The following is a 23,977-nucleotide window of genomic DNA, read 5'->3' as shown; positions in this document are numbered from 1 at the left end:
CACGGGACGTGAAGAGTAAATGTAAAATCTATTAGGGCATCAAAATTTTTCTGATATAAAAAGCGATTCAGAAGTATGCGACATCTATATCTACGTGATTACTCTGCTATTCACAATTAAGTGCCTGGCAGAGGGACCAACGAACCACCTTCACGATGTCTCTCTATCGTTCCACTCTCGTACGGCTTACGGAAAAAATGAGCACTTACATTTTTCTGTGCGAGCCCTGATTCCTCTTATTTTATCGTGATGATGATTTCTCCCTGAGTAGGTTGGTGCCAAGAGAATGTTTTAGGAATGGGAGGAGAAAAATGCTGAGTGAAATTTCATTAGAAGATCCTTTCGCAACGAAAAATCAGGGCGTATAACACTTCCGTGTGTGACGCCGGATAATAATTCTAAATTACGCTATGACTTTCCGTCTACTACTACGAACTGTTACTGTGCAAAATGTCCTAATATTGACACAGTACAATATTTAAACATCACCAAAGTTTCCCTTTACATTTTGCATATCTGTATCGACATCCCCTAAAAGTCTACAGTATCGAATACTTCAATACGTCCCAATATGTCCTGTAATGTTACAACTTCCAATACTGGAATCACACTCAACGTGAAAACACTGACGAAGACAGGAAAGATGAAACAACTTACAGATACTATCGAAAAATTTGAAATCAAAGTATGTGCACTGCAAGAAACACGATTCACAGACGAAGACCATTTCAACACGGAGAACCATAGAATATAAAAAGGAAAACCATCGAGACAACTGAAAGGACCTCCGATTTTTGAACTGGAATTGCAGTACACAGGTCCATTACGGACAGCATAAGCGACTTTTCGTCACCAAACGAAAGAATCAGCATCATCTCAGTGAAATAAGCCAACAATTCCTACAGAATAATCAACGCATATGCACCGACTAATGACTACAACAGGAAATACCCGGACGAAATTGATGAGTTCTGGACGACAATGGAAGATATTATCAAAAAAATTCCTGCACATTGAGTCAAAATAATACTGGGAGACGGGTGACATCGAAAAAGTTCAAAGGGGGCGGTTAGTTTCTTATTATAGCGAAATAGGAGACATAGTTCCACAGTCACTAAACGTGAATTGGAGTGGCGATCATTAAAACAAACCCGTTTCTCGCTGCAACGGGATCTTCTCGTGAAATTACAATCACCAGTTTTCTCCTCCGATTTCGAAAAAAAATTTGTTGGCACCCACCCACATAGGTAGAAATCATCATCACCATAACATAGAAGAAATCAGGGCTCGCCCAGAAAAATGTAGTACTTGTTATTTCCGTACGCCGTTCGAGAGTGGAATGGTAGAGAGACAGCTCGAAGGTGATTCATTGATACCGTATGCCATGCACTTAATGGTGAAGGGCATAGTAATCACGTAGATCCAGATGTAGAATACTTCTGAATAATTTTCATATCAGAAATATGTCGATGCCTAAATAGATTTTACATTCACTATTCACATCCCGTTATTTTACGTAGCATAATGCTGATGTCTTATTAGTGTAGTAGCGAAGTAACAGTTCAAAGAACTCTTACTAAAGTCTTCCTCCGAGTTTCTTCTTGTCCAGATGGCATTGGCCACTACCTCTCTCGAACAGGCTCTCTTGGTCTGGCAGTTGTCGGATGGCATCAACGCCAATTGACAGTATCTCCACTCCGAAAGTTCTGATCGCATTCGATGTATTCTGTAACTGTAGGGTGAATATTTCAGAACAGGTATACGACAATTAATCACTCTAATTTTAAGTTATGAACCAGATAGGATCAATGCAGGTGGCATACTCAGCGAATAACAAAGAATTAGCAGAGCCAGGATTAACGGAAGAAAAAGCATTTGTACCAACCTATTAGCCACTTTTGTATCTCCGCGACATCCATGGCAGCTTACAGAGGCTAAAATCGAAGTTTGAGAGTGACCTTGGATGGAGGCGATTAGTGATTTGTTCAGTGAAATCGACATTAAAGATCGAAGACTTGCGTGACTATACGGAATATAAATGACACTTTTACGTTAATGCGTGTGTATTATGCTCATTGATTCACAGAGCTATCCACGCATGAAAAAGCACGACACAAATAGCTTCTACATCTACATCCATAACCCGCAAGCCACCTGACGGTGTGTGGCGGAGGATATCTTGAGTGCCTCTGTCGGTTCTCTCTTCCAATCCAGTCTCGTACTGTTCGTGGAAAGGATTGTCGGTATGCTTTCGGGTGGGCTCTAACCTATCTGATTTTATCCTCATGGTCTCTTCGCGAGACATACGTAGGAGGGAGCAATATACTGCTTGACTCTTCGGTGAAGGTATGTTCTCGAAACTTTAACGAAAGCCCGTAACGAGCTACTTAGCGGAGTTTTGCACTGGAGTTTATCTATCATCTCCGTAACGCTTTCGCGATTACTAAATGATCCTGTAACGAAGCGCGCTGCTCTCCATTGGATATTCTCTATCTCTTCTATCAACCCTACCTGGTACGGATCCCACACTGGTGAGCAGTATTCAAGGAGTGGGCGAACAACCTTACTATAACCTACTTCCTTTGTTTTCGGCTTGCATTTTCTTAGGATTCCTCCAATGATTCTGTCTGGTATCTGCTTTACCAACGAGCACCTTTATATGATCATTCCATTTTAAATCACTCCGAATGCGGACTCCCAGACAATTTATAGAATTAACTGCTTCCAGTTGCTGACCTACTATTTTGTAACTAAGTGATAAGGGATCTATCTTTCTATGTATTCGCAGCACATTACTCTTGTCTACATTGAGATTCAATTGCCATTCCCTGCACCATGCGTCAATTCGCTGCAGATCCTCCTGCATTTCAGTACAATTTTCCATTGTTACAACCTCTCGATACGTCACAGCATCGTCTGCAAAAAGCCTCATTGAACTTCCGATGTCATCCACATGGCCATTTATGTATATTGTGAATAGAAACGGTCCTATGACAATCCCCTGCGGCACACCAGAAATCACTCTTACTTCGGAAGACTTGTCTCCATTGAGAATGACATGCTGCGTTCTGTTATCTAGGAACTCTTCAATCTAATCACTCAATGGTCTGAGAGTCCATATGGTCTTACTTTGTTCATTAAACGAATGTGGGGACGTTTCTAGGCGCGTCAGTCTGGAATCGTTCGACCGCTACAGTCGCAGGTTCTAATCCTCCCTCGGGCATGGATGTGTGTGACGTCCTTAGGTTAGTTATGTTTAAGTAGTTCTAAGTTCTGTGGGGAACTGTATCGAACGCCTTGCGGAAGGCATCTACCTGTGAACCCGTGTATATGGCCCTCTGAGTCTCGTGGACGAATAGCGCGAACTGGGTTTCACACGACCGTCTTTTTCGAAACCCATGCTGGTTCCTACAGAGTACATTTCTAGTCTCCAGGAAAGTCTTTATACTGGAACATAATACGCGTTCCAAAATTCTACAACTGATCGACGTTAGAGATATAGGTCTATAGTTCTGCTCAACTGTTCGACGTCCCTTCTTGAAAACGCGGAGGACCTGTGCCCTTCCAATCCTTTGGAACACTACGCTCTTCTAGAGATTGCTAAGACAGTACATAGAACTTTATTTTCGTATTCATTGAACGCCTCTCGCATAGTCCACCTCACACTACCTTTGGCTTCGGGCAATTTTTTTTTTTTTTTGGTCTGCAAGACTTTGGCTATGTTTATGTTTGCTGTGAAGTTCCGTTTGCTTCTGCAGCAGTTTTTTAACTCGGTTTTTGTACCACGGTGGCTCTCTTCCATCTCTTACGATCTTGCTTGGCACATACTTATCTAACGCATATTGTACGATGATTTTGAACTTTGTCCACTGATCGTCAACACTACCTCTAATTGAAACAAAACTTTTGTGTTTAGCCGTCCATTACTCTGTAATCTGCTTTTTGTCGCTTTTGCTAAATAGAAAAATCTTCCTAGCTTTTTTAATATTTATATTTACGGCTGAATTCACCGATTCAGTAACCGCTTTATGATCGCTGATTCTCTGTTCTGCGTTAACTGTTTCAAATAGATCGGGTCGGTTTGTCACCAGAAGATCTAATATCGCCACGAGTCGGTTCTCTGTTTAACTGCTCTAGGTAGTTTTCAGATAAAGCACTTAAAAAAATTTAACTGGATTCTTTGTCACTGTCACCTGTTATGAACGATTGAGTCTCCCAGTCTATATCCGGCAAATTAAAATCTGGCCGGCCGCGGTGGCCGTGCGGTTCTAGGCGCTGCAGTCCGGAACCGCGGGACTGCTACGGTCGCAGGTTCGAATCCCGCCTCGGGCATGGTTGTATGTGATGTCCTTATGTTAGTTAGGTTTATGTAGTTCTAAGTTCTAGGGGAATGATGACCTAAGATGTTAAGTCCCATATTGCTCAGAGCCATTTGAACCATTTGAAATTAAAATCTACACTCAGAACTATAACACGGTGGGGAAATCAACCCGAAATATTTTCCAAATTTTCTCTCAGGTGCTCAGCCACAGCTGCTGCTTTGCTAGGGGGCCTATTTAGACATCCAATTACCATGTCTGAGCCTGCTTTACCCGTGACCTTCACAGAAATTATTTCACAATTCGGATCTCCATCAATTTCCTACGATACTATTGCACTTCTTATCGCTATAAACACGCTTCACCGTTCACTGTCCAGCCTGTCCCTGCGGTATACATTCCAATCTGAGTTTAGGATTTCATTACTGTTTACGTCTGGTTTCAGCCAACTATCTGGGCATTGTGACCGTTTATTAATGAGAGCAGTTCTGGGACCTTTCTATAGACGCTCCTGCAGTTTACTATTACCACACTAATATTGTTATTCCCTGTAGCGTTTTGATATCCGCTACCTTTCCGCGTCTCAGGAGGCGTCTTGTCAGGCCTAGGGAGGGAATTCTCTAACCTAAAAGACCCACAGGTGCACTCCACACGTACTCCGCTACCCTTGTAGAAGCTTCCTGCGTGTAGTACACGCGTGACCTATTCAGGGGGACCCTACATTCCTTCACCCAATAGCGGAGGTCGAGAAATTTGCATCCCAGATCTCCGGAGAATCGTCTGATCCTCTCGGTTAAACCTTCTACTGGGCTCCAAACCAGAGAACCGCGATCGGTTCTGGTAACGGCACTACAGATAGTTAGCTCAGGACCACCCCGCGAGCGAGGCTGTCCGCGTTCACCAATTCCGCCCACCGCCTGTATGAACTGAGAATGACCTATGAACCGAGACGGCAGTAGTTATTGGTGCCGACATGAGCAACAATTTGCCGTCGGGTGCACCCAGTGCTCTCTATAGCCGCCGGTAGGGCCTCCTCCACATCTCAGATAAGGCCGCCCGGGAAGGAGACAGACTGAACCGCGTGACCACTACGGTCGCAGGTTCGAACCCTGCCTCGGGCATGGACGTGTGTGATGTCCTTAGGTTAGTTAGGTTTAAGTAGTTGTAAGTTCTAGGGGACTGGTGACCGTAGATGTTAAGTCCCGTAGTGCTCAGAGCAATTTGAACCATTTGAACTTAAATTAACGTAGCTCGCTGCACAGCAGACGTGAAGCAGACGGCAGTTACGACGACACTGCTGGCGTTAAATGGAAACCGCTGCCTCCGCAGGCCTCTGTTGTGATTATGACTGGTGGTGTGTCAATGTGACAGGCCCTGCCCTGTCTGAGTGAGCATCCACAGCAGCAGCTGCCTGGCGTCGGTGGGCCAGAGTGCTTGGCTCTGGCTCTGGTCGCAGAGTGTTTGGTGGCAGTATCCCAGGAGGATGGCGACAATCGGTTACCACACCGCACCCCAAGTTACGACTCCCACGACCTGTTGGCAGCAGCTACAGATAGTTACAGTTGCAGCATCGATCAGGCTATGACTACATTACGACGGTACTACTATGATGACTGCAATGACAAGAATGAGTCCGAACTACTGGCAGAGCTAAGTGAGACACGTCACTCGTACGACTCATGGTGGACGATGTTGATCTAATGGCTGCCAGTCCTTAAATACGGGCTCTGCTGCTGATGCTTGCGATTACTGGTGGTGCTCGGCTGGAGTAACTGAACCAATTACCGCCTTTGATGTTGTCAGTCTGGCGTGCAACCAGATGGCTGGTGACATAGTGTCCCCTTTGTGTTGCTTAACTCGGCACTCCACTGACCAACTTGCGTCACAGTGTCAAACCACTGAACTGCGAAACAGGTTGTAACACACATACGACATCTGGCACTCAGTATTCCTTCACATTTTCACTAACTACATTAATGCAAGACTCCGACCTGTAAGTAACTTATTGCTGTAATTAAGAATATGTCCCGTCTATGCAACTCGACTCTATTTACATATTTTGAGCCCTCTATCAATACCTTATTTACAAAGTTTACCTCCTTTGGAAGTAGGGATTATGGCCTGTCACTGCTAATTGCAAAAGTGTTTTCCCTCTTATACACAAGTGTTCCTTATGGTCCTTGAGCACACTTGGTCTTTGCCTCCATGATTGTTAACTCACTACACTGCGTTGTGAGAGTGTGCTTTTCTGAGCGGCCCAAATTCATAGGTCAATTCTGAGAGGGGTAAAATTTGGGCAACACTTCTCTGGAAAAAAACTATATAACCACAATTACGACAAGGAACACACAAGCAGTTAATTCTGATGAACCAATGACTACCAGTTCCTGCTGCTGCTTACTTCTGTTGCTTTTGATATGCTGTATGAGATGTTCCATCGTAACACAAGTACGTCGGGTGGCAATCATTTGTTCTAGATAGGTGTTCAGATCCTCTTCGATGGTACTGTTAAGAAACGAAAGATGTTTGGAGCTTAACTGAGCAAGTTAGGTCAGGTATGTTCATTAAGGAATGGATTATGCTGAAGGCAATGTTTCCCAGTATCGTAGCTGGCAAGCGGAAACAGAGTCTAGATATTTCACAACGAGTTCCATTAGGTATTAACCCTTAACCCGGCACAACCATCATTTGTGTGCCATCTATCTCCCTCTGCTTTCAACACGTACAAACGGCAACTGTCAACTCTGGCATCAAATATAACTAGTTCTGTCCTACCCACTGAAAGTATTCCCCTCCTCCAACAATAGTTTCTTACTGCACTTCCTTTCAGAACGAAACAACACCAATTCTCAAGACTTCAACACTGTATGCACTAACTTCGAAAGGCAGATGGTAACCAGTCGAGTGAGACAATGTAAGAACTCTTGTGTAGACATTAACGGATGACTTGGTCTATCTGGTGCCACTAGTAAGTTCTGGTTCAGCCTTAGTGGGACGTTCTTCCACAAAGACTCCATTGCTACTGGGTATGTACGAACAACTCATCACTCCAAATAGCAGCCTCTGCAAGTTAGTAGTATTTGTATGCTAATTTCCTTGTGAGACCCTCTTTGCTGGCTCATAATAATAGAAAAAAATAATACGTAGCCAAGAATTCCTCCTTTGCCAGCTTAATAAATCACAAAGGTGCCGGCATAACAGTCTAGGTTTCTTTTAAACATGTTGACAGTCGTACCGGTGGTAGTAGAGATAATGTAAGGTGCCCATACACGGTGTGTTACAGTGCTTGCTGCAACTCCACTGTTTAAATATGGGCATTTGTCAAGTTATCAGCAAGGTGGCTTAGTACTGTGGCACTCATTATCTGTGCATCAGTATTTACCAAGCGATCAGCAATAACACCCAAGACCTGATTGGCGGTTTTGGAAGATGACCTAATCTGTGACATTAAAGTAGCTGCCAACTCCCGAAGCTGCTGAATGTTGTTCAGCACATTTCTTTCCAAAATGTTGAGCTCAGTTGTGTGCAAATTGACGGCCTCCTTGTTGCTTTCCGCCTCCTTCGAAATTCCTGTAATGCCTTATTGACGTTAGCTACATCAACTGCATTGGCTGTACTCAACATCCTACCACCTAACTCCAACCATCCCCATATCTATGTAATCCGTGTGGTCAACTGTGTAGTCTGTTGCAATTGCACCTGCCACTTTGGAAACTCCGATCATAACAGACGATACTCTTCTTGTGTGTCGTTATACCTTGGCAGTGATCATTCACCATGCTGTGCAGTTTCCCAACCGCTCCCTCCAGTCCAAAAATCTTCTTTCCAAGCGCTCAAATGCTACAAGTTAGCCTTAATGCCAACTTCTTATCTGACATAATCACGTCCGTCTGCTTGGAGAAAACGACACCTCTCAGCACTGAGCATACCTTAGCTGCTTCGGCTACACACCCGTAGTACAATAGGCCTATCATGTTAGGTCACCATACTCCACTCCTCCTCCACGATCTGAAAGTGTCCACACATATTACTTGCACTTTCTGATGTCCCACGGAAGGAATGTGCAACCTGCAAGGAAAGAAAATCCTAATGTCAGTCCCTGTTCTACATCTCAGTATATACCAATGTTTCGCCATATTATCCAATTTTTTTCGCTTCACTTTTTCCTTTTTCTCCTCCTCATTCCTGATTTCTCTCCACCCTCCTGTGGGAACTGGGGTCACATTTGGCGTTAAGAACGCAGATTTCGGTCAGTCCTTCGGTGTTAGATGCAACTGGTGGTAACCACTACGCAAATCCAAAGTCGTGAAGTACCGACACTGACCCAATTTATCGAAAGTCTCTGTTATATTAGGCTTAGGATACGGATCCAACATTGTTTTCTGGTTGAGGAAACGGAAAACACAACAAAAATATATGCTTTGCCATCATCTAGTGACTTTTTGCTTACATTTACTGTTGGGGAAGACCAGGGACTACAACTAGGTTGTATGACGCCATCTCTAAGTTGCTAATCCATAATTGTTCCGTTATCAGTTGTAAATGCCTTGGAACTGGATACAGGTGTTTGTAGATGGGTGCTTCGCTTGCTGCAGGAATCACGTGCTGAAGAAGTGCTGTTGCAGGTAATGGATCCAACAGATTAAATATTCCCACGTACTCACTCAACAGTTTTTGCACTAATGTCGTATCCTGAGATTCCAGAAGTGCTGCCTTACTCCGTAGCGTCGAGCAGTAGACACACTCTCCTTGAATGTTGTAATTCCCAATACAATCACGGTCCAGTTCATCCTCATCTAACACTTCTAAATTCGCAGCCACAGTACCCTTATACAACTTTACTTCCTGGAGGCCGAAAATTTTTCAATACTTACTATTAAAAACAGTCTTGATTACGATTTATTTATCAAGGTGACCGGTTTGGACCACTACTGTGGTCATCTTCAGACCATTGAGTAGGAACCTCTTTCTTTTGGAAAATCAACAGTAGTGATTCTCCAACGGAAGGAGGTTCCTACTCAATCCTCGGAAGATGACCACAGAAGTGGTCGAAATCGGTCACCTTGATAAATAAATCGTGACCAAGAATGTTTTTAATAGTAAATATTTGTAACACATTGATCACTGCCACCCATAACGTACACAAAAGTAAATTTCAATACTGAGAGGAACTATCCTCGTGCGGTCTACCTTCCAGACGTAGGACACGCTACATCGTGTAAAACAACTTACTGCACATAGTACCTCGTAATTTGCTCAAGGTCAACGATACACAACGAATTTACTAGCAGGTCAGTACCAACATCAAACCAGACTGCCTTCCCTGTACTTTACGGTATGCTATACTCTGAACTGACCTTAAGGGAGCTTGTGATCAGTTTAACTGGTTACCCCTTACTGCGTGGCGGATCTTGCGACAGTAAAGGCATTCTGGCTGCAAAGCCCAGCTAAAACAAAGTTCCATCCATGTCTACGATATGACATTCCACTTCAGTTATGGCGCCAGGTGAAACCAGGAATTTAAGTCCGACAATCACGTCCTAACTACCTAACCACGGGAAGAACATCTGCACATACTTGGGAGATAACATCCCGTACTCGGAACTTCAACACTCCAGCATCGAATACATTTACACGCAATCCTCATACGCCAATTAACGTCCAGGGTAGTGAACACAGCATGATTGCCTCTAATACTCGCTTATTTGCAACCTGTACCTTATAATCTGTATCCAAATACAATTTATAAAATTTGTCTCGCACAAAGCCGGTAGGAAGAAAGCCTGCCACTGTTTTCTCACATGTACTAAATCTTACTGTGAGCTTGGCACTGTTGACGCACTCCACTCAGCGGCGTTTGACTGCTGCCAGTAAGATCTAACCTGTGATTTAAACTTCCATTGCTTTCCGATACGGCATTGTGGGTCCAAATGATCAAATGTCTCACATTACTTGCAGCGTTGCTCGCTGCAGTCACTTTGTACATGACTCATTTCGTCCACACCGAAAACAGTTTATGTCCTTACCAAAAACTGTCCGACATTCACGTGACGTAGCCACCGTCTCAATTTCCTCTCATTATAATGCAATATCCATTGCTTCACTCAAATACCTAGGATATTACAGTCGCACATTTCTAAAAATTTCTATCTGTAACTCCTTCAAACAGGCGTCAGGAGTCCTCTGTTATCCTTCTCAAGAAATTACCGAATTATCACTATGATCATCCGTGAGCTCATAAGTACCGACATTGATGATAAGAATAGGGTCGGTGAACTTTCAGTCGAGTACTCCTGCTTACGAAACAGCCTAGTAAGTTGTTCCCGACAGTATCTTGTCGTAATCTTCTTCCGATATTTCTCTATTAACCACTTCTGAAATACGTGAAATATTTCAAACTCTCTCAGATTCTCATGACACATAACACGTGCTCTAGCAACACGTGGTAACTGCTCCTTATTCCATCCCCCCTATTTGACAGCCGTGGCCAAATTGTAAAAAACGTAAATACATCTTCCTCCTGTTCCCGTGAAAATAAGGTAGCACATCCCGCAGCAGTGCTATACAAGGGAAGTTCCTTCGCCATGACTACAACCTAGTTGACAGTGTATGCAAAGAATATAAAAAAAAACGATCCAGGAACAGGAATATTCTAACAGACTGGAAAACAAGGTAACTAAAATCGACCCCTACTTCCTTTGCTACGAGGCAACCCATCGCTGTAGCTGCTCCTGACTGCTGACTCTTAATTCCACGAGTTCCACCCTCCACGACGCCTTTCCTGGCACCCTCTACAGTACATCTACGCTACCTTCGCTTCTGTCGATGCCTCGCCATGAAGAAGGACAAATCTTGGTGTACTCTATTTGGTGGCATGTAATCATTTGACATTTCAGCGCTTCTTATCACCTCGTCTCAACCAGCCTGTAAGGATTGCATGTCACTTTCTTCCTACTGTCCGGACCTCAGTATTAAACTTCATGATAAAAATTACTCTAGTGAAAAATGCTTTTCCTTTCTATGTGTTGAAACCCATTTTCATTGGGGAAGAATGTTGCGAATTGCAGTGCCACGGCTCCTGTTAAGATTAGAACGACTATTGTCGGTAGTTTACGTTTTATCTCTTTCGGAAACTGTCCAATTCTGTGGACTACTTATGTCTAATGATTTGTTTCACTTACTTGCTCGATCTCTTTACTTCCGATGTTTACAAAAGCAACAGGTTTTGCAGCTCCATTTCCTTGTCCAAAGCTGTGGCAGTCTGTGTCAGCATTCCGACTTCCGCAGACACTATTGTTGACAAGCTAGCTGCGAAGTAAGACAAATGCAACAAGGAAAGTTGAGCAGTCGCTATGATTGGCAATGAAGGTTTTGGCCTAAATCGAACTGTGACAACAGCGCTGCAAAGGCTGTGGCAGTCTGTGTCAGCATTCCGACTTCCGCAGACACTATTGTTGACAAGCTAGCTGCGAAGTAAGACAAATGCAACAAGGAAAGTTGAGCAGTCGCTATGATTGGCAATGAAGGTTTTGGCCTAAATCGAACTGTGACAACAGCGCTGCAAAGGAGAACTCCAGGCTTAGAATATGCACGTCTCTCGAATGTAACGAGAATCTGTACAATGGACCAGAAATGTCATGGAAATCTCAACCCGGCTCTCCTAGCTATTCCAGAGCACTCTCAAGCTTCACTGAAGTGAATGAGACTGTGACATCAAGTTCAGCAAAGTTGAAGGTACCACTAAGTGTCATTTGAGAGCTTATGTTACCCTTGTGAGACACAAGGAATAAGAAAAGACCGATCTGTAGCAACAACTCCAAAACAGGAGCAATATCTCTGCTTAATGCCACAACGAATGCCAAGTAGGTCCACAAGACTGAGAGTAGTGCTTTACCCTGACTCGGTGCTCTTCCACTACAGCCGTGTATCACCCACCAGACGGCCATCAATGTTTGACGTTTTGATGGAATGTCAGAGACAAGCTCTTTCAAAGAGACGTCTGGTACATGAGGAAGAATTGTGTTCTTCACAGATGGATCTCGATACACTTTGCAGAAATGTTATCGTTGGGTAAGCGTCACGTTCGAAACGGCCTTTAATAGATATGTAATGGCGAGAAATGTATTTCTTTCTTTGATATATTCTCTTAGTCTGTTAACTAGGTATAAGATCATAACATGTGTAGCATTTGAACTGACATGAATGAGGCATATATTACACTAACATAATTTCAAATATATTAATGTAATCAAGCATTATTTGTTTAAGGGGAATAAATTAGCAATAAATATTTGTATGAAAAGAAAAAAAAGAGTAAAGAAGTCTATATACTACCACATTGCCATCTGGCACACAGATACATATCCACCCGGCATTTAGAAGCTATATTTTGCTTAGTATTACAGTGTGCCCCATTGATGGATCATGAAGTTGGTAATTTATGTTTACAGACTACGGTAGTATATACGTGATATATGAACCAAGTTAGATTTCTTATTTGTGTGGGTAGATATTCTATGGCACACAGAGCTACAACTCAGAATTCACAGAGGCTGTGCTGCTGTGCCACCAAAGGTGTGGAAATTGTGAGGTAGCAGTTAGGGTCTCAGGAAAACTTTCCTGATCCTCCTCGAGGCTCGTCTCCTGGCTGCTTCCGGAAGGTTGTCTTATGTGGTTCTTATGCCATGGTGCCTCTCGTTTTCATGATGTGTGGTATCCTCTTCGTAGACTCTCTGCCATGTGGTCATGAACTTCATAAAATGATATGTCAGCCTCAATCGAGCTCAGCTGATGCCATAGTTTCGTTCGTATGTTAGATGCTCTAAGCCAAGTGTCATCGCAGACTTAACTTTGTTATGTGTTGTTTTCTTTCTGATCGGGCGGAGAGCCAAATCCCAGAACGATCCGAGGGTAGTCCAATCCCAGTGGATTGGATACCGAGGGCGTGAGACGAGTTGGTAAGGGGTTGACAAAGCAGAGATCGTCCAGTAAAGAATTTTTACGTTTTGTTTCATGTCTTGTGCTAGGGAGCACTAGACCACACTTCGTTTTTCTAGTTCAAAGTATGTCATAAGTGCAATCCAAACACATGTTAGAGTTAATTAAAGGACGGCCCTGGGAGCGGGTCTATACGACGAGGGGAATAATGTAGCCATATCACAGTTTAAGGCAGGGAAGTTGGATTTGGTGAAATATTTCGGAGTGCACAAGTTACAGCAAGGTGCGGGCTGGATTGCACTCAGTTACCCTGAACAGCCGTCGCGAAATGGAATCAAAGCCATAGGGGACATCAAACTGCTGGAAAGAGTAAACGCATCCGTTCACGTGTCGCAAGATATATTCGTAAGGGGCTCACTGGACCAATCGGGATGTGGGGTGTACGTGACTCGGAGCTATACGTTACCAAAACAGAGGAGCGCAGCCAAGTATTAATATGTTTGTTTTCTAACGGGAGTCAATCAAGTGTGGGAGCTCTCCTGGACGGCGACGTGTGTCACACTGCCGGGATTACATGCAGCAACAGATGGCGACAGCGTCCCAGACGATGACGGGTCGTTGGTTCGACCTCTGTGACCGACATGGGGTCCGCAGCCATCCAGGGCGGGCCACTCTTCAGGTCTCTATCGTGGGCAAGCGTCTCGTCTCCTGACACACGCCGGAGACTTCCCGAGCCGTGGGCCGTAAATTCGGACGCCGTCTAGCGGCGGCGGTCGTTCCCAGCTACGCCAGCCGAGGAAGAAGCAGCAGCGTGCCGGCCTGCGATTCCCGGCGGAGCAGCGCAGAGTCAACGGGGACGGTGGCTGCTGAGTCGGCTGCTGGAGCAGCCATCCTGAGATAGCTGGAACACTACAGCTGACGAACAAGGCCGGCACGGCCCACCGTTGCGTTGCACCGGCCGTTGGGGGTACTTCCTCCGCAATGCGGGGCCTGTGACGCGGACCGAGGTCAGTGAAGCTCTGTAATGGAAAAAATAAATCATTTGATAAGCTCAGACGTGTTTTAATACGGCACCTCCTGGCACTCAGCCACTACAGAAGAGTATTTCACACAGAGCTCTGCTATTTAGTACTTCACAAGGCTAGACCATACCAGACAGTCAAGTGTAGAAGCCACTGTAAGCAGTACTCCTTAGTTAAATCGTTAACTCTTCTTATTATGAAATTTACGTCTCAAAATCAGTCGTTCTTGACTCTCGCCCACTTCAGTGTCGATTGTTCTTTTCCAAAACCTGAAATAAAATTCCTTCCACACATTGCAACGCACTATATAAAATCTCGCTACTATGGTTTTTAAATTTAGAAATTTCACGGCGAATGCCTCTGGTAATCATATTTAGGTTCAATGTTACCAAAATATCACAATATGCATACGTTTTGATCTGATCACAATGAACGTTTGCTGTCAAAGAAACTGCAGAACATATGCGATTTGCTGAAGGTCGCTATTAACAACTTATTTAAAATTACATTCAATATTTTCGGTGATAAATGTATGAATTGTTAATGCTATTTTATTTTTGTAGCAGAACTGTTGTAATAGATAGCCTCCACTATTAACAAGAAAGATCGCGAATGGTCAGAAAAAACAGTTTTTCCTCTGTCACAAACTATGGTATCTCCTTTTGCATTGATCCGAGGTGACGCTGCTAACAATAAAACACCGATGGACGTGCTGCGTGCGTTGCCTAGCATTTGTCTGCCTGGTGAAGTCAAGTTGTTCGCGTGTGAATCGGAGGTTGTAGGAAGCGAATTTGGTGTGAACTGAGGTGTCCTGCATATCTTCAGTAAGAGGAGCTTAAGACACCGTCGAAAGTAGGTCAGCTGTTGAAGACAGGCAGATATCAGAGTTAGAAAGCCATGAAGCCAGTGGAGGTAAGTGCCCAATAATCATTTTTACTCAGCCATCATCAAAGTCCACGCAGAAACCGCCTACAGTGTAAATCAACTATATTATCCACTGCCCTTGAATTCTGTGATCTCATACATCATAATCACAATAATACAGAGTTTCAGTCAAAGGTCCAAAAAATTTCGTACGTTGTTAACAGTTGTGTCCTGAGTGCCTGCCGTGTGAGACGCTGTCTCCAATGTGAATCGCTTATCACTGTACATAGATATCTATACGCGCAAGCCACCTTACGGCGTGTGGCAGAGAGTGCTTCTGCCTTCTCACTTTTATTGTTGTATTAGCGAGAGGTGCTTGAGAAGTTCACGTAGTAAGATGCTACCGTAAGGGCTCTGATGAGTCTCAGATTCACGTTATTGTTAATTCGCGATAGCTGAAGGGGAGGAAATTGTATGCTGCCCTACCCTCTCAGAACTTACTCTCTCGGATTTTTAACGATAGATTCTCCATCGTGCACAACAACGCTTGTAGCGACTGCTACGTGAGTTAAGATTTTCCATATAGCTTTCGCTCCTACTAAACAGTCGTGTGACACCTATCGCTTTCCTTTGGATCTTTTCCAACTCCTGTATTATTCCAAGCATGTAAAGACCACCGACTAATCAGTAACACTGAAGAGTTTCCTCGAACACGACTTTTGAAAACATCTTTTTTGTGGATGGTTTACACTGTCTCAGGGCCCTTCTAGGGAATCTCACCTTTGCATCTACTTTTCCTACAATTAGTTTCGCTTCGGATTGTTAGTCCAGGTATTTTATCGTTGGTTCAGTTTCCGTTGATTTATCGCGTGTCGTAATTGAACAATTCTTGTCTTACTCATCGATTCTCCGCAGTAAAGTTCTCCATTGCGCTTACAGTCTTTTAACACTGCAACCTCCTGTAGACTACAGAGTCGCCTTCATGTGACATCAAGCAGCTTCCGACATTAACCACAAAGCTAAATAAGATCTGTGTTTTCAGAAGACTTTTTCTTCCAAGTTTCTTTCTGCAGATGCTTTGTTATGTGTGAATATAAAACATGTTCCACTATTCTTCAACAGATTTTCGTGGCAATACAGGTATACATTGAGGTGCACCTATCCTACGAACCTTCTCCTCCGCTTCTTTTAAAATCTAATGGTACCCTCTGTTGCTCCCGCGACCAGCGATGAAGTCGTACATGGAAGATCATTAGTTTTTCGAATTATCTCTATAGAATGTCTCAGTATCGTATCTGGTCCCAATGTTTCTCGTGCCGTGAGCCATTTTACTTGATTTTGGATTTCGTAATAACTTATCTTTAAACTACCACTAAAGCGTTTGTGCGTTTGTGCAACAACTGAAAGGAAGAATCATAAACGATCTTTTTTGGTGAAACATTTTCTAAAAATCTACCATTTCGATATCAGTTTTGTCAACCGAACGACCGAATACATAATTTCGATTACTGAAGAGGATTTGCGATGACCTCACACGACTCCAAAGGATTAAGACTTAAGAGAGGCTCAAAATGGTTGTTTTGGTTTTCAATGAACTGTCGATGTGAGCAACGTTTGTTATTGGCATTAATTCACGTGAGACTAATTTCATCAGGCCAAAGTGTGGATGCAGTAAACAGGAATACAAACGGCTAAATTTTAGCTCCTATGGCTCCGTATCTGGTATGTTCATGTTCCTCCCAAGAAAACGAATCTATGTCCAAAGGAAATAATTTTTTTACACAATTCATCCGCAGTTTTCCGACATAGCACCATCAGAGATAAGTTCTTTGTAGTATGTGCTATTCAAATATATCGCCATGTAACCGGGGTCAACCTAATTAAAGTTTTTGAGAACCGGAGCTGACGGAACGTTATCCAAACATTGTGGAACCACATGTAATATGTATCTAGTATTACTTTAGTCAAACGAACATCCCAATTAAGCATTTTTCACTAAGCACGAACCTGTGCGTCTGATTACCACAATACATTGTGTTAAATCCACAAGATGTTGCGAGTGAGTGGATATAAAAGGTATACCAGCTTTAAATCGTTAGCACTTTTTCCTCACAGTATTAGAGTTTTGTTTTCGCACTGCTTAGAAGCACATATAGTGGAAGACAACACTTAAACGTTGCGCAGTAACTATGTTCATTCCATCACCAGCTTAGCAATAACACTGCCATTTATCTTAAGTGTTTCGAAATATTTTACACTGGTTGACATACTCAGTAAAATCAGATAAATATGCTGATTAGCCGTTAGAAGATCAATTTGCAGTAAAATGCTCGCGGAACTATGTCGCGTCTGCAGTACTAAACTCATCATTCAATTCATAGCACTTTATAGCCAAGTACTATGAATAAGAAGACCATTTAGATTGCTAAAATTTTATTTGAATGTTCGTGAAACCTCGATCTTCGGTGTTTTATTCGGACACAACGATATATAAGTCACCAGAAAGGTCTATAAGTAACAAAATTAATTAATTGCCCCTAAGCCTGTTGTGCAAATATATTAAAATATCTGTGGACAAAATAAACGCCACCGTATTTCATCATTTTCCTACAGCTGCATTTTGTGCTCCAGAGTACATTAACAACGCAACGACTCATTGTAAAATGAGCTGGCAGCTATTTTTCGAATTGTTGAAATAACTACGCAAGTTTGTGACTAACGTAGTGTTGGAAAGTGTTTAGCATTCTTTAGAGCGGAATACTGTCAGTATCTTGGGAGACATCATAAACTCAAAAACGACGAGGGGAACTGGATGTTTACTGTGACTCATTTGTTTTACGGGGCATTAGTATTCTTCTTCTGTCTAAATTTCCATTTAAAATAGTGAATGATTTTGCTGGGCTCCAGGTACGGTATAGAAAGACGCCAACTTTCGTACCAGGGTGCAAACTGTCGAATTAAGCAACCTAAAATTTGCCACTACACTAAAAGGAGATCTAGAGCTGTGCTGGAACTCCAGCCTATGCTGTGAATCACAGGAGAGCAGAAACTAAAACAATACTTTTACATCGGTGACATCCGGACCGGACAATGATGTGTCACCAAATGGATCATATCCTTCTCAGGTGTACTATTCTGGCATCGGCCTGAAGTGACGTAAGGAAATAGTGAGTGAGATGGAGTAGTGGTTAGCACCGAAGACTCGCATTCGGAGAGACGACAGTTGAAACCCTCATACGGTCATCCCGGTTTAGATTTCCCGTTATTTCCCTAAATCGCTTCAGGCAAATGCCGGAATGGTTTCTTTGAAAGGGCAAGCAGTTTTCCTTCCCTATCATTAAATAATCTGATGCCAGCAATGATTTCTCAGTTTGGTCCCCTTCCCGGATTCAACCAATCAACGATCCCAAATCAACCAACCAAATTAAGGAAATGAAATAAATTTCAGCGGAGGTAGATGAACATCTCGAATCGTAGGGGACTCCAGCACGTTAACCTCTCCGCCAACATGTCCTGCACTTCGACCCGCCTACATTCAGTATATACGTCGTAGCTGACCATGAAGATTGATGTGGGCACCTATAAATAGATGCATTTGCGAAACCTGTTTCCTTCCTCTTTTGTCGTCGCAGCTCTCAGCAAAACACTGGTAGTTGTCTCATACGATAGCTACTCCTTTATCAAGGTCTGCTACATCATGAAGTCTAGCCCACAGTGAAAATCCTATAGAACCTTGCCCGGTTTTCTGGGGCAGTGTCCCGGCTATTCCCGCTGATCGCGACGTCTCACTCTTATCAGTTTTGAGCGCAGAGAGAACAAGTAAAATTGCCTACAAAATATTTTCTCACTCAAGTACAAGTGTCTGCCGAGAAGTTTCGCCTGATTACGGCAGCTCACGTAATTTAAATGGTCGGCGATATCCTTCTTCGTGACACTTTTGGCCACACACTGCAGTGGCAGTGAAGATGCTACTGCAGCATTTCCGTTGGAAAGTCTTTGACCACCAGCCTACGACCGCAGGTTCGAATCCTGCCTCCTGAATGGATGTGTGTGATGTCCTTGAGGTTAGTTAGGTTTAATTAGTTCTAAGTTCTAGGGGACTAATGATCTCAGAAATTAAGTCCCATAGCGCTCCGAGCTATTTGAACCATTTGAACCTTCAAATCTCCAAACCATGCTATCATTTTGATAAACAGCTTTCTTCAGTTAGATACTGAAAGTAACTGGGAGATTACAGAAACGGAAAGAAATGATGAACAGAAAACGCATGGTGTAAAGCACAGCCTACAATCAGTTCGTTAATTACCTGACTCAGAAATAAATAAATAAAATTTCGATGCAGAGTCTATGCTTCGTTACAACGGAAATGGATATTTTAGGATCTCATGAGACTATAAAACAGGAGCACTTGATGGGACATCTTCAAGATTTTGCAGTAAATATTTGGCTTTGTTTCGATGTAATTGATGGTAAACAGTGAGTTGTTTGTATCGCCTGCATCTATCCTCAGACAGTCACTGGAAGGGTTATATTTGATACATATCCGACGTACATTGGAAGTCATTGAACTATGATTGGTACAGTTATCAACTTTCTGCACTCTGAAAATCCCGAAACCAGGTGGAGTTTCTAATTAGAGCTTGTACTGCACTGCAGAGTTGGCTTCTATGGTACATTAAAAGGCCCCCAATCGTCTGCCCATTACTGCTTGGCCAATTTCCACATCCATAACCTGAAATCTAAGGATGGTAAAATGGCACTCATTACACGGCCAGAAATACTGACCTTCTTCGAAATCTATTATGCTTTGTCACTGTAAACAAATGAACTCGGCCCAAAATCAAGGTGATTGTAGCACGTCTTCTCTTATTTTGCAACATAAATTTCATGACCTGAATATTCATTTTACTGATCCACGGTCAATGTTGCATACATTGGTATACGCTTTTACAGTATGACGCCACAGAATGTTCTGCAGCGCCCCATGACGACCAGATCTGAGAGTCTCCCGAATCACTATCGCCTGTGCTGTAAAAATTGGAAAATATGGTCACTGACGAAATTGCTATCAATGTTTCAGTTCCGTAGCAAGAAATACACGTCTCCTGCAATTAACATAAGTGTAGACACTTGAACTGAGTGTGCCAAAGCAATTGTTCATAAAACTACTCCTATACTAATGAATCTCGACTTTTGAAAACTGATATAGGAATTGAATTCCAAATTAATTCATACAGGTAGCTGTTTGAATCCAAAGGTACATGATAAATCTTTAAAGCTTAAACCAATAGAGAGCAAAGGCGACACATTTCCGATGTGCACCATATGTGCGGAAGAATTCTTTCTGTTCTGGTAGGAGAGAGATTAACCTACAGGTGGACTGCTGTCTCCCAATAAATTTTGCAGCCAAGTACTTAGCTGTCAAACACAACATCTAACACGTTCTGCCTGGTCCGGGTTCCAAAACCTGTTTCTGAGTGTCCTTTCTGTACTCCACACATAACACATCTTAATACCTCTATTCATCTTTTTACAGTAATTATGGAGTTAGGAAGCTTTTACATTTTTTTTTACAACCGATTAGTTTTATTTTCTGTCTTTGAGCACTGCAGGTTGTCTTCTCACCATAAGTAAATCTTATATTGCTTAAGGATACATGGTACTTGTAAACGATGGGAAAATCAAAATTTGTTTTATTACTTTATTAAATTCTATAGTGTCTCCTTATTACATTGGAATATGTTAATTATAGGGTTTTAAATGAAAAATAACCTATATATACCAAATTTTAAAGTTACGGTCATGTATGCCACCACGCCCCTTTCATTGTTGTTTCAGAAACAAGTACCATTTCGAAAAGAACTGTGATCTTTCTGTTTCCAGCGGCTATTCTTACGATACAATGTATATGTTGGTAAAAGTGCAGCTTTCTAGTGTGTGTAAATGATTATCTTTCCTAGTACGTACTTTTTTTCGCAGAAGCAGTTTGTTCACGTGTTATTGAATGTTGTTGCCCAAGTGCGATATATATTTGCGGAAGTACATATAATTCACTGTCCTATAAATACGAACTATGCCACGCATCAAGAAACTCAATTAAAGGAAATTCCGTGGTAACCAGTTCACAAACAAAGGAAGCCACACTGATGAGAGTAACCTATGTATCAGATCTTCAGGGATAAATCTCCCACATGGCTCGCCTCCTAGTGATTCAAATTTTCCGCTGTTTGTATAGATTTGTTGTTGTTTATGTGGACATCTTATCTTCTTTGATAAAGGCAGTGGTTAAACGTAAACAATGTGATGATGTGGGGTATGTTTAAATAACTGGACAATAAAGTAGATGGAAAGGTTTAGCGTCAAATTAGTTGTTCTGTGTAGATCCTGCAAAAAGTCTATCTCGTAAATGACTTCGAACATTGTGCATAATCAATATGATTTGAATTTTAAGTTAGTGTGACCAATGCGTGCACTAGGAAAAGGAAAAAAAAAGGCTGCTCAAACGTTTTGTGATTTGGTGGACCTTCTTCCTTCTCTCAGTATGTTCAGAAAGTACATAAAAATACTTTTGGGTGCCTTGAAGCCTGTGTCTAAACAAATTATGAAACCTGTAAGGGAAGAAACTTTAAATACTAGTGAAACCAGGGACATTGCAGTTGCACTAGATGGGACATGGCAACGTCGAGAACATCGTTCCTTGAATGGTGCTATAAGAGCTTCTTCTCTGGATAATGGAAAAGCTGTTAACTTTGAGTGATTATCGATATACTGCAAAACTGCCGTGGTAACACTGAAAGCAATAGGGAACATCAGTGATCTAAGAATTATGATGGTTACAGTGGAGGTAGGGAGTGTGATGGAGCTCCAAACTTATTTCAGAGGTCGGAGCCAGTTTATAACGTCAGATATAAGAAGTACCTAGGCGATGGGGACTTTAAAGTTTTCAATAAAATTAATGAGTTCATTGTTTATGGTGGTACCTTGAAAAAATAAGAAGTATTGTGGACATGTGCAACAGATTGATTACGCTACGAAGAGATACAAAAGGAAATTTGATATCTGATGGAAAATCAAATGTTTCAAATCGCCCTCAGACTCATCATGTAATGTCATCAGGACGCTAGACTTTAAGTAGTTCTAACGAACCTAAGGATATCAAACACATCCATACCAAAGGCATGATTCGAACCTGCGACGGTTGCAGCAGCACGATTCCGGACTAAAGAGCCTAGACCCACTAGGTCACAGTCGCCGGCTATGGAAAATATCTGTCTGGCCAAGTCAGATTTTCAGAAACTGAAATAGATCTTCTTCGGAGTCATTATGGACTGGCCATTACATGAACTGCACCTCTGAATGATGTTACAGCAATGAGAGAAGCTGAAGGGGTGCCTATTTCCATAAGTTGTCCACATATTACCACGCTGTTCACAGACTTTGGCCTAAAGGAGCAGATTCTTGGATTGGTTAAAAAGCAAAAGAAAGTGGTCAAATATATCATCATAAGCATTCGTTTCCTGAGCTTGCTATGAATGACATAAAACCGATTATAGAGACCTGATTAATCCTTTTTTGCTTAGTAAATGTCTTCATGGGGACATTAAAAATGCTAATGAATGATTTAACCAATGCATATGGGAAAGATTGCTCAAGAATATTTTTGTATTACTAACATCAAAGGTTGGTGTACGGGATGCAGTGATATGTTGCAATGATGGAGAGATAGGAAGGTTGGAAGTCCTGAGAAATTTAGTCATAAAATGTGGCTCTAATATGGAAGAAAAATTGCTTGCATGTGACAGACAACAAGTGCACGAAGCGGAAAGATTCGCTCTTGAAGTTACCAAAGAAGCAAGAAGTGCTAAAATAAATGCCAAGAGGAAGTTTGAAGGTGAAGAAATTCTGCAGGATGAAGAATATGCTTCAGGAATGTCGTGAGGCACAGTTTAATTGGACTCATATCTTCTTTCGCAATTTCCCTTAAGTTTTCTTAAACTTTTGTAGTCCTGTCTTCCTCAGTTGCGTGTAATATTAGAGTAGCCTAATAATTTTTACTTAAGGACCGTCTGATTGTAACTGAATGAAACACGATTTTAGTGCACTAAAACTGTGTTTTATTCAGTTGCTATCAGCTGGTCCATAAGTGAAAATTTTCAATATCCCTTAAGTTGTATTTCTACAAATATTTCCTAAAGTTTATACAGCACTCTAATTTTTCTCTATAACTTGCAATAGTCCATACTTATGTAGCAAACTTGAGCTTTATTGTAGAATAATCAAAATTATAGAAGAAAAAAATTGTAATAGGAAAAAATTATAAAAATTATTTATTTCAGATGTCATATTTTTATCCTTGTAATATACATAATGGGTGGAATTCTACGTACCTCAGCTATCATGTTTTTCGTATCTGGTAAACATTTAGTCTGCTTCGAATCTATAATATTGGATTAAATGCTACCTCAATTTGAGGAAGCATTTTGGAAAAAGTAATTGCATCAATTTCTTTACAATTTTTTGCAATAACCCTAAGCAGGTTCAAAAATATTCCAATACTTCCAATTTGTTTAGAAAGAATGCTGCATTACCCGATATCAACAAATAATCTGTAAAACCTATACATTATAAACAGTGCCTGAATAAAGTAGCTGTTGAGTTTTACATAATATTGAGCGGGAAAAGTAACCTGTACCTTTAAGCCCTAGACGAAGTTATGCAATAATCTGTGAGGATTCCGAATTTCAACGTGTCACAGAGTTGTTAACCAGTAAAGAACTAGCATGTCGTTTTTGAGATAGGGAGATCAGTCACATTTAATACATTGAAGAAAGTATA

This window comes from Schistocerca gregaria, chromosome 6, assembly GCF_023897955.1.
Source record: "Schistocerca gregaria isolate iqSchGreg1 chromosome 6, iqSchGreg1.2, whole genome shotgun sequence".
NCBI classification, from domain to species: domain Eukaryota; kingdom Metazoa; phylum Arthropoda; class Insecta; order Orthoptera; family Acrididae; genus Schistocerca; species Schistocerca gregaria.
This window is presented reverse-complemented; position numbering follows the sequence as displayed.